This window comes from Musca autumnalis, unplaced genomic scaffold (genome assembly GCF_047663935.1).
Source record: "Musca autumnalis isolate F117 unplaced genomic scaffold, ASM4766393v1 scaffold_2, whole genome shotgun sequence".
Lineage (NCBI taxonomy): Eukaryota > Metazoa > Arthropoda > Insecta > Diptera > Muscidae > Musca > Musca autumnalis.
The window spans coordinates 219343226-219356556 of NW_027411755.1; the positions used below are offsets into that span (position 1 = coordinate 219343226).

The window sequence follows — 13331 nt, forward strand, 5'->3', positions numbered from 1 at the left end:
CTAAAAAATCACAGAGATTGTATTGATTACAATGTTCTATTAATTAATTAAATATATTGGATTTAATATGAAACTGTATGTTTCTATTTGACAAAAAGCAATACCAATTTGAAACTGTATATTGTTACATTGTATTAGTGCTGAATTATTGAAAATACCTATGAAATATTGTGGTTTTAGCAATGCAGTGTAGAGAAATACTATATTTTATTTTTCATTTTGTATATTTATTATAAGCCTTTTTATATCCTACACCACAATGTGGAAAGGGTTTATAAGTTTGTTTTTCCGATGGCTGCTGGAGAGCACCATAACTCTCGAATCGACCAACGGATTCGGTCCAAAATTTGGCTTTCGTAATATTTTGCCCAAACATAGATTAAGTTCGATAATAGGCTATATCGGTCCACTCCTTCCGGTTCGGAAAATTTGTGCGCACGATAACTCTTGAAGGAAGTAGCCGATTTGATCCATACTTTGCACATCGTGAAATTTCTACCAGACTTAGATGTGGTTCCAATATAGACTCAATCGGTCCCCTATATCATATCCAAACTTAGTTTCATGGGGCAACAACATCAGGTACTTCTTCCCAATAGATACCTATTGTTGTCGGTGATGATCTTGAAATATATAGAACTGAAATGGACCAAAAACATAAGTTTTATGCGATTTTGTAGCGGCTCTGTAGGCCACGTGATGATCAGCTTATATTGAGTGGTTTAAATTGACCAAAACTTTTGTGTGAAAATTGGTAAAAGTTTTAGTTATTATAATAAATTGTTATTCCTTTAAAATATGTTCCACCCAAGTAAGTTATATTTAGAAGGGGAATTCTTGACCTTTCCACTGATGTCAGTTATGATGTTGTACGTATACAGATAACATAGTTATGCTTGGTTTACATTTACGAAATCCACTCGATTTCAACTGTCAAATCCATAGGTTAAACGTCAAATGAAATCCAGATGAGATTTCATTTGACGTTTGAGCTATGGAATTGACAGTTGAAATCGAGTGGATTTCGTAAATGTAAACTTAGCATTACAGCCTAGTATATTCATTCAGTTTTAACCACAATCACGCTAGAGTTCGCAGTTATATTTTAATACTGACAAATTTTGACCGAAGTTAGATGTTTGGTCAAGGAAAATGCCTATATTTTTAAAAAATTCAATAAATTTCTCCACCAGAAATTGTAGTGTTCACAAACTATCTCCATTTAATTCATGGTGGAGCGTATAAAAAGTTCGGCCGAACTTAACTCTTTTTCCATTTTAATTAATTTTTGTTGGTGTATTAGGTACTTAAGTTATAGATTTAGTATAAAAATATCTTATGTGTATCTAGTAGATATTAATCTAATTACATTGATGCCTCGGCGTCATATAAACATTGTAGAGGCTAATTTACATATTTACATGTTTCTTTAATTTGGTATAGGTTTCTGTTACAAATGTATGTTCCTATTATCAGACATTTTGGTTTGTAGATTGTTTCTGAATTTTTTTTTTTAGATTTTTTATATTTTATATATTTCACTTCTTCGACTGCAATGGCGTGGTGCATCATGAATTCTTGAAGTTATGCTTTGTTTGCGCCAAAAAATTCGCCAGAAACTCCCAGAATTGCGGATAAGCCTATAATGGATTTTGCAGTATGATAACGTCAAAGTATTCACAGGACTTTTTCCTATTTCCAAAACTGAATTTAAAATAACGGTTTTTTGGTCAGAGCTCGTACATTTACATGCATACATATATGTATATGTTTTCCGTTTGTCAAGTCAGCATTTCCCCAACATTTTATGTTTTTTTTTTATTTTGTTACTGCAAACGAATTGTGGTTGTGTACATGTATTAACAATTCGGCTACTACTTATATGTATTGATACATATTCAGCAATGTTCTTCTTTATTTGCAAATCCGTTATCAGGATATAAACGATCATAAAATAAATAATAAATGTATTTTGGTATTTCATTTTATATTATAAGCAGTATACAGGCATATACAGCTCTCTATTTCTTGTAGCCAGAATCACACTTATTTCATCTTGGCAGCCTGTTCAATCTTGGATGTTTATCAGCCAGTTCCATTCTGCCTCTTCCACTTTACCCTTCATTAGGTGTCCACAGTTTGCAATTTTTCTAGCTTTGGCATGTTGTAACAATTGTCTATCTAGACCCATTTTTCTTAAAACTTCCTGGTTTTTTACATGGTCAGTCCAAGGTATCTTTAAAATTTTTCGTTTTTTCAAAATAGTCTGGCTTAACCCCATTGTTGTTGTTTTATTATTTTAAAACAACTAATTTAATAGTGGAAAAAGTTGGCATTGTTCGCCAAGATCCACGCCAGTTCCCTTGTTTCTTGTTTGTGGATATCCTCCACCGAAGTTATTTTTCAATAACTTATTCAACAAGAAACTTTTTATTTTTTGACATGTTGCCTGTTAAGGCGAAGATTTTTAATGATTTTTTTTTATTAATTTTCTCGTTTAGAGTTAAGCTTGAAGATCGGAAATTATTTGCAATTGGAAAAGGAAAGCCAAGGAATCGAACCCACATAGTCACCAAATTACGTTACCTGGTTTCACTGGTGGTAAAGTAGATTTCAAGACGTATCGACCATGTAATGCAATTCACTTGCAAATAATTTCCGATAATAAAGCTTAACCCTAAACGAGAAAATTAATAAAGAAACTTTTTATACCCAAACATAAATCGTCAGCTCGAAGTATAAAGGTGAACAAAGAAAAAACTTCAATGAGAAGTTTTTCTTTGGCAACCTAACACAACTCCGACGAAAGTGTTTGCGAAACAAACCAAACCTGATGAGATCCTGTGGCGTGGGCCCTTACATAAAATTTGGCGTAGGTCGAACTATTTTGTGGCCTACATGGCAGATACAAAATCGGCTACAATTTTTGTTTTTGGTCCATTTCACCCCCAAAATATATCACGATCATCACCAATAACAAAAGGTGTCTATTCTGGTCTGAAGCTTACCTCCATACAGAATTTCTTGACGATTGGTCCATAATTGCGGCCTAGAGATTGAATACAGTTTTTAATGGACGTAAGGACGCACATATCAAAATCGTTTTATCTCGTCGAGATATGAATTTTCGTATACCACAATGGGGGTCTGCGACGAATATTTCGCGGTGTTACATGAGTTTTCGGAAAACAAACTTGTAATACCCTTTCCACTTTGGGGAGCGCTGAAAAATTAACTGTTTGCCCACTTTTCATCGGACGGTAGGAATATTGGTAGTATTAAACGTTCGGACCTTTTTTTGAAACCTGTCTCCCATGTCACCCCCTTTTTATACCCTCAGCATTTATGCAACCGTGGGTATATACACTTTCATAAGGGCAAAATGTGCCTCATCGAAATAATGGTTTTAGACCCCAAGTATGTTTGGACGAAATCCGTTTCAGACAGAGTCGATTTCCACACCTTCGGGCACCTCCCACACTAAATTTCGGAAAAAAATCTGTTTTTGAACCAGCTCTCGAATCGCTTTGATTTTTGTTGTAGCAAAGTCCATACTTTCTGACAAAATAGCCTGAAAGTTGTAAAAAACCCCTACGACACCGTGTATAGTTGTTGGAGCGCATGATAACTCTCGAATGGATCTGTCGATTCGGTCCAACATTTGGGCTTCGAAATATTTTGTCCAAACTCAGTTTAAGTTCGAAGATAAGCCACATCGGTCCACTCCTTCAGGTACCTCCCCCACAAAAGTTAAAAATGTTCGGAAAAATTGTGCACACGATAACTCTTGAAGGTAGTGACCGATTTGGTCCACACTTTACACATCCTAATATATCTACCAGATATAGATCAGGTTCGAATATGGACTATATTTGTCCACTGCTTCGGGATAAATTCACTTTAAGACCTGCTCTCGAATCACTTTGATTTTTATTGAAGCAACTTGAATTCACTGACCCCCTTTGCAATGGAACAAGTTTTTTCAGGGGCAAGTAAATACCTCCTGAGAAAATTGCACAAAATTTGTTAAAAATTCCTATGGCACCAAGTGTAGTGGCTGCAGCGCACTATATCATTCGCACTGGTCAACTGATTTGACCGAAAATTTGGCCTTCGACATGTTTTGTCCAGACTTAGTTTCAGTTAGAAGATGGGCAATACCGGTCCACAAATTCCCGTACTTCCCCCAAAATTTAAAAAAAAGTCACTAATTTGGTATGCACGATACACTTTCTTGAACGGGGTAACCAATTTGTTACAAACTTTGAATCTTCTAATATTTTGTCCAAATTTAGTTTGACTTCCAAAACTGGCCCATATTGGTCCTCTCCTTAACATACCTTCCCTGCAAAAGTTCAAAATTTTTTGTTTCAGTGCAGGTTAGGGTCTGTTCGTAGATCTTTTGAAAATGTATACCGAAGCTTGTCGTTGTGGTCCTGTTTACAGCCAAATTATGTTTTCTGTGGACAAGTCCATGCTTCCTGGCATACTGGTCCAAATGTTATACGATGACCCAATGAAATGACTAGTTGGTGCGATATCTATCGAAAAGATTTTGGGAGTTATATCTTTTCGATAGATATCGCACCCTCCACTTTCATAATGGACTATGTCAGTCCATTCCTTCAAGTACCTCCTCTGCAACACTTTTGAACTTTAATTCCAATCCACATATTTGTCTGTACGTTCAAATATTCACAAAGGGCCTCCAAATTCTGAAGATGAAAGTTTCAATTCACATAGGTTGAGGGTATATCTCTGTCGGCAAAGCCGACTGATACTTTTTATACCCTCAGCATTTATGCTAACGAGGGTATATACACTTTTATACGGGCAAAATGTGCCTCATCGAAATAATGGTTTTAGACCCCAAGTATGTTTGGACGAAATGTGTTTCAGACAAATTGGAGTCGATTGAGCAATGTCCGTCCGTCTGTCTGTCTGGCTGGCTGGAGCGCACGATAACTCTCGAACGGATGAACCGATTCGGTTCAAATTTTGGCTTTCGTAATATTTTACCCAAACTTAGTTTAAGTTCGAAGATGGGCTATATTGGTCCACTCCTTCCGGTACCTCCCCCACAAAAGTTCGAAAATGTTCGGAAAATTTGTGCGCACCACACAAAATTTCGGAAAAGTTCAGTTTTAGGGCAATCTCTCGAATCGATTTGATTTTTGTTTTAGCAACTAATATTCACTGCCCTCCACACGACGGTACAAGTTTCAAGTCCATGCTAAGAAAATAGCCTGAAAGTTGCACCGTGTGAGGTGGTTGGAGATAACTCTCGAACGGATCTGCCGATTTGGTCGAAAATATGGCCTTAGTAATATTTTGTCCAAACATAGTTTAAGTTCGAAGATAAGCTATATCGGTCCACTCCTTCAGGTACCTCCCCGACAAAAGTTCAAAAATGTTCGGAAAAATTCTTCGTACGGTAACTCTTGAAGGGAGTGGCCGAGTTGGTCTATACTTTACACATCCTAATATATCTACCAGATATAGATCAGGTTCAAATATGGACTATATTTGTCCACTCCATCCGGTACCTCCCACACAAAATTTCGGATAAGTTCACGTTAAGACCTGATATTGAATCACTTTGATTTTTGTTGAAGCAACTTGCATTCGCTGCCTCAATTACGATGGTAAAAGTTTTTTAGGGGCAAGTCCATACTTTTTGAGCAACCAGCCCGAAAAATGTGAAAACCCCCTTATGGCACCATGTGTTTTGGCTGGAGATGCACTTCCATAACGGTCAATGTCGATCCATTCCTTTTAGTATCTTCTCCGCAAAACTTTAGATCTTTAATCATTATCAAAATTTTTGTCGGTTCAAACGCCCAAAATCTTTAAAACCCACTAAATACATACGTATTTTGGAAAAAAAATTGTTTCAATATAAACAGGCTGAGGGTATATCTCTGTCGGCAAAGCCGACTGATACTTTTTTACTTGTTTACTTGTGCTTTACATATTTTATATTTATTTTGCTATACTTTAATTTAGATAAGAATATATTAAACAAACATAATAGTCCAAATCCTTTTGTTTCTTATGTCAATTGCAGGAAACATTTATCATCATCTTATCTATGAGAGAATACAATGAAATTAACAAATACATATAAAGGGAACTTGAAGTTAACTAAAATTAATTTTTTATCAAATAAATAAAAGGAAATGAAAATTTTTCTTAAAACAGCACACACATACAAGATATTGATGTTTGAATTAAAAAAACAAACTAAATTTCCATGTGCATAAGAAATTGAATTCCACACAACATACCTACATACGATATTTCAAATGAAATCTTAAAACATGCCCCTTGAGGGATCGTAAAAAGAGAGCAGAATTTCACCCCCGAAATTCCCTTGAAAAAATAATCTCAAGCATTTACAAAAATATGCACTTATGTTTACGAATGCTGAAAAAATTCCAAAGCAGAACAAGAAAATCATTGATTGAATTCAATAAAGTTTTGCCATTACATAATATGTAAGAGAAGGAGAAACTCAATACGTAAGAAGAAACGTAGACGTTGTGAAAACAACATTGGCTTAACAAATAACTCACACAGTAATGAGGATAATGATTGATGCTGCTCATACTGCGGCCGTTGCTGCCCCTGTTTTATTTTCAACAACACGGTCTTTTAAAATTAATGTAAATAAGAAGAAAAAGAAGCAAAATGTACAGCAATTTGTTGTAAATAATTTAAAGGGCTATAAGAAAAATCCCATATTCTGCACTAACACCAAGAGTAGAAACTATAATAGCACGACAAATATTAATAACAAATCTTCCATAAACAATCATGGGGAATACTGCCAAAGCCATGGAAACTATACAATGACAGCAAAGTTTCATTGTTATTATCATCACCGGTTCCACCGTCATTGTCGTCTCCGCCCTAACAGCACCAGCCCCAAAAGCAAAAACTACAAATGCCAGAGTTTGGTTTAGCCACAGGAAAAGCGCCAACTTATATAGGAGGAAAAGGAAACTGCGAAACAGTTCAATTACATTCAAAACAACACAAACAATGACAGCAACCTGCAGCAGCTACTAACTGGTACAGCAGTGAAGCAACACCTTGGGATTCTAAAGATATATTACCCTCCCATGAACGGCGAGGGGCAGAACAAGAAAATGCAATACGCGGAATAATGAAAGCAAAAACCTGCCACCAACCACCTTCACATATTCAAATGTAGTCATCGTAGAATCTCCACCCGCTTCTAGTTCACACAACACGGACAAGAATAATGGCGATGATGGTGCAAAGCATAGCCTTTCAGTGCAACTATGGACCTTTTCAATTTTTTTTTCCTGCCACACGCTTCTACAACGTCAACAGCCACAGCAATATTCTTTATTGCAGGCCCATCCCTAGGGAGTGAAATGTTTCGTGGAATACTTATGGAATTGTTGGCTATCAGCGTATGCCACAACAAAGGTAAGTTTTTGTTGTTGTTTTAAATTGTTTACATTTTCATAAATATAATATAAAAGTAAACTAAATTGTTTACATAAATTCTTGGCAGGAAAGAGTCCCCTTACTCACTTAAAAAAATGGACAAAGTTGGTAATTGAAACGAATTTGTTTTATACTATAAAAAAGTAAAGGGGATAAATGTTACTCATTAAATTGTAAGAGAAGGAGGACATAGGGTAATAATTCTGATCGAGAAACAGGGTATCGGAAACATTAGATTGTTCAAGCATTGATATTATTTTGGAAAACAAATTGGATATGAACTTAAAATTTTCAAAAAAAAAAAAAAAAAAAATAATAACACCGAATTTAAATGGAATAATTAATTTTGACAATTTTGCGTAGAGTTTTTTAGCATTGGGAAAGCCAAATAATGTTGGCTAATCCGGTCAGATAAAAACGGGGGGTACCGCAATGTAGGTCAATGTCCACAATTTTTGATAGAGGTGTTTTAACCACTGGGTACCATAAATGCCAAAGGATATCCAATCTTGCCGAAAAAAAACGTAGGTAAAACTTTAATAAAAAATAATTTAAAAAAATTAAGATTCAGTTCTCAGTGGTCAAAAAAAAGTATATACTAAAAAGATAAAAATAAAAAATAATTTAAAACAAGTAAAAAGTCGTTAAGTTCGGCCGGGCCGAACTTTTTATACCCTCCACCATAAAATATTGCTTAAATTACACTGTGAACACAAATGTTGGGGCAGAGATAATTCCTTTTGGAGATGAAAGCCCTTGGTGTGTGTATATTAAAAACTTCGAAGGACAGATGCGCCGTAAGTCGAACTTCCGAGTTATGGCGTGATGAAGTTTTTGCAAGAGACCCTGTAAGCCATTATGAATTAGCAGTATATCTTTGTTTGTTGTTTTTGTAGAGCACTTAAGCAACAGTGAACAAAGATATAACGCTAATTCCTGATGGCCCACAGGGTCTCTAACAAAAATTTCATCACGCCATAACGCGGAAGTTCGACTCACGGCGTATCTGTCCTTCGGGGTTCATAATATACTCACCAAGGCCTTTCTTCCCCAAGAGGAATTTTCCGTGCCCCAGACTTTCAAATCCATTTTGTTGCACAGTGTTATCTAACCTAATCTAAACCAGTAAGGAAAGGATCAAAGTCGGGCGGGGCCGACTATATGACACCCTACACCACTGTAAATATGTAATATATAAATCGGAGCTTTAACCAGATCTTAACCGATTTTGATATAATTTGGCACATTTATTATCCAGACCGAATTCAGTCACACATTCCAAATATCATTGAAATCGGACTTATATAGCGTGTTTGGAGCAGCAAATACGCGAAATCGGCCGAAAATATATATGGGTGCTATATACAAATCTGAATCGATTTCGATATAATTTGGCACATTTATTTCTAGACTGAATTCAGTCACACATTCCAAATTTCATCGAAATCGGAAATATATAGCGTGTTTGGCACAGAAAATACGTGAAATCGGCCGAAAATATATATGGGAGCTATATCCAAATCTGAACCGATTTCTATCTAATTTGGCACACATATTTCTAGACCGAATTCAGTCAAACACTCCAAATTTCATCAACATCAGACGTATATAGCGTGTTTGGTGCAGCAAATTCGTGAAATCGGGCGAACATATATGGGAGCTATATCCAAATCTGAACCGATTTCGATATAATTTGGCACATTTATTTCTAGACCGAATTCAGTCATACGTTCTAAATTTCATTGAAATCGGACATATATAGCGTGTGTGGTACAGAAAATACATGAAATCGGCCGAAAATATATATGGGAGCTATATCCAAATCCGAACCGATTTCGATATAATTTGGCGCACTTATTTGTAGACCTAATTCAGTCACACATTCAAAATTTCATCAAAATTGGACGTATATAGCGTGTTTGGTGCAGCAAATACGTGAAATCGGGCGAAAATATATATGGGAGCTATATCCAAATTTGAACCGATTTGCACCAAAAGCAATATCGTTCTTCCTATGGCTAAAAAAGTTGTAGTCCGCAATTTTCAGCTGAATCGGACAAAAAATGCGACCTGTACGTTGCGAACAAAAATACATGGACAGACGGACGGAATTCATAAATCGACTCAGAAAGTGATTATATGTATATTCCCAGAAGGAACTATGGGTCTATTTCGTTTCCGTTTGTATGTTACATACAAATGCACAAAGACATAATACCCCTTACCACTGTGTGGTGTAGGGTATAAAAATGTGTTCAGGTACGTGAAAGGTACCACGTACGGGGCTATATCAAATAGTCAACATATCTTTAACTTTTTTGGCGGAAAAGTTTTATATCTGCAGGAAACTTCAAGAGTCAAATTGAGGGTAGTTTCATCAAAACAATGTAGACCCTCAAAAATGGACCCATGTTGACGAATTTTAGTGAAGAAATTTCGTGACCACTGAAAATTCCCGAAAATCGGGAGGTACAGTTATATGGGGGATATACCAACACATGGACCTATATTGACGATTATTTTTGAATAATAAAATACCGAAAATCGGGAGATACCGTTATATGGGGGCTATACCAAAACGATGACGATGTTTCGTTGAAGATGTTTTATGACCACTGAGAACTTCAAATGTCAAATTACAGCTATTTCGGTTAAAAAGCTGTAGCTTAAATTCTCAAAATACCGAAAATCGGGAGGTACCGTTATATGGGGGCTATACCAAAACATGGACCTATGTTGACGATGTTTGGTGGAGATGTTTCATGACCAGTGAGAACCTCAAATGGCAAGTTACAGCTAGTTCGGTTAAAAATTGTAGCTAAAATTCTCAAAATACCGAAAATCGGGAGGTACCGTTATATGGGGACTATACCAAAACATGGACCTATGTTGACGATGTTTCGTGGAGATGTTTCATCACCACTGGGAACCTCAAATGTCAAATTACAGCTAGTTCGGTTAGAAATTGTAACTAAAATGCTCAAAATACCGAAAATCAGGAGGCACGATTATAAGGGGGCCATACCAAAACATGGACCTATGTTGACGATGTTTGCTGGAGATGTTTTATGGCCACTGAGAACCTCAAATGTCAAATTGCAGATAGTTCGGTTACAAATTGTGGCTAAAATTCTTAAAATACCGAAAATCGGGAGGTACCGTTATATGGGGGCTATACCAAACGATGTTTGGTGGAGATATTTCATGAACACTGGGAACCTCAAATGGAAAATTACAGCTAGTTCGGTTAAAAATTGTAGCTAAAATTCTCAAAATACCGAAAATCGGGAGGTACCGATATATGGAGGCTATACCAAAACATGGACCTATGTTGACGATGTTTCGTGGAGATGTTTCATGACCACTGAGAACCTCAAATGTCAAATGGCAGATAGTTCGGTTAAAAATTGTGGCTAAAATTCTCAAAATACCGAAAATCGGGAGGTACCGTTTAGTTTTGCCACCATTTATAATTTAAACGAAAGCGTTTTATTTGAGAGATTCCATCATGAGAAAGATTATATTTATTGAGGCTAAGCGACAAATTATTTTCTAGTTTTAAGTGCATTTCTAAATAAAAAACTGAAACTTAATTTTTTTAAAATTATTTTTTATTTTTAACTTTTTAGTAAATACTTTTTTTTGACCACTGAGAACAAAATTATAGTCAATTTAGGCCGAAAATTTAGATAAAAACTTTAAGAGCCTGAAATCGTGTAGTACCTTTATATAAAGGCTATACCAAAACCTGGACTTATGTCCATAATTTTTGGTGGGGAAATTTCTGGCTAAAAATGAAGATAAAATCCTTAAAACACTTGAAATCGGGTGTTACCACTATATTAGGGCTATACCAAATCCTGGACCTATGTCAACAATTTTTGGTGAAGAAGTTTCTGTACCATTGGGGACTCCAAGTGCCAAGTTACAGCCAATTCGGCCTAAAAATTAAGATAAAATCCTTAAAACACTAGAAATCGGGCCGTACCGCTATATGGGTGCTATACCAAAACCTGGACCTATGTCCAGGTGAGGAAGTTTCAGTACCATTGGGAACCCCAAATGGCAAATTACAGCCTATTCGGGTTAAAAATTAAGATAAAATTCTTGAAACACTTGAAATCAGGTTGTACCGCTATATGGGGGCTATACCAAAACCTGTACCTATGTCCATCATTTTTAGTGAGGAAGTTTCTGTACCAAAGGGGTCCCATTGCCAAGTTACAGCCAATTCGGGCTAAAAATTAAGATGAAATCCTTATAATACTTGAAATCGGGTGGTACCGCTATAAAAGGGCTATACCAAAACCTGTTCACAATGTTTGGTGGGGAAATGTCTGTATCATTGGAAATCCCAAATGCCAAATGACAGCTAATTCGGCAAAAATGAAGATAAAATGCTCAAAATACCTGTAGTGCGATCCTCTAACTCATTTTTTGAGTTACCGACAATTGTCGGTAAAATTAAAATGCTTATAATTTCGGTAATTACCGATGTTTTACGGTAAGTTAGCGACGAATAAAAAACAGTCGTTAAGTTCTACCGATAGCAAGAGTGTTGTCAACTTTTATTTGAACTTTTCATTCATAATTTTGCGTTTTATTTTTACCGATTTTTGTCGGTAAGTCAAAAAATGTGTTAGAGAATCGCACTACTGAAATGGGGTGGTACCGCTATATGGGGGCTGTAGGAAAAATGTGTCCATATTCATGTAATGTCATCCAAATCTGAAAAGTGTCCAAAGTTTCAGTTCGATTGGTCAACTGCGTTAAAACTGAGTCACTAGATTTGAACATAATAGGGTGGTACCGCTATATGGGGGCTATAGGAAAAATGGACCCCTTATTGGATTTGGTTTCATATTCATGTATTGTCATCCAAATCTGAAAAGTGTGCAAAGTTTCAGTTCGATTGGTCAACTGCAACCGTGTTAAAAATGAGTTACCAGATTTGAACTAAACGGACACCAAAGCACGTTAAATAAAACACTGTAAAAACACTGAATTTAATGGAATATTTAATTTTCACAATTTTGCGTAGCATTGGGGAAGCCAAATAATTTTGGCTAATCCGGTCAGATAAAAACGGGGGGTACCGCAATGTAGGTCAATGTCCAGAATTTTTGATAGAGGTGTTTTAACCACTGGGAACCATAAATGCCAAAGGATATCCAATCTTGCCGAAAATTTAGATGGACATTAAAAAAAACTGAAATTGGTACTACTTTGACCTTTGTTGACAATTTTTGTTGAAGAAGTTTTGTGATCACAGGGAAACTCAATTGTCATATTACAGGTAGTTCGGTCAAAACAATGTAAATAAAACTTTAAAAATACCGGTATAGCCCCCATATAACGGTACCTCCCGCTTTTCCGCGTATTTTGTGGATTTTGACTGAATTTTTTGACAGAAGTACCTGCAATTTGGCTTTTGAGGCTCCCAGTTGTCACAAAACTGCTTTACCAAAAAATTTTAACAAACGTCCAAGTATCGGTATTTTAAGGATTTTAGCAACCGTTTTTGACAGAAGTATCCACAATTTGTCGTTTGAGGTTCCCAGTGGTTTAAAACTTCTCTATCTATCTTCTCTATCATTTGTCATGGCCCCATTTTTAGGTATTGTCCCCAAATATGGCGGTATTTCGGAATTTTCGATATTTTGAGGGGTTTTACTATGTTGCTTTAATTTGACATTTGAGGTTTTTAGGTGTCAAAACAATTCTTCACCCAAAATTTTCAACAATTCCCGATATAGAAGTGCCTGTTATTTGACATTTGAGGTTCCCAGAGATCACAAAACATATCCACCAAAAATTTTCAACATAGGTCCATGTCTTGGTATAGCCCCCAT

General features: G+C 36.0%; 1 long non-coding RNA gene across 1 annotated transcript in view; it reads left to right on the forward strand.

Annotated features, from left to right (window-relative positions):
* LOC141393329 (uncharacterized) overlaps nt 1-13331 on the forward strand; it is a 110024-nt gene that overhangs the window by 36821 nt on the left and 59872 nt on the right. Inside the window, exon 2 of the long non-coding RNA XR_012410071.1 lies at nt 6068-7458. This is a non-coding gene — a long non-coding RNA (uncharacterized lncRNA). The remainder of the gene's footprint in view (nt 1-6067; nt 7459-13331) is intronic.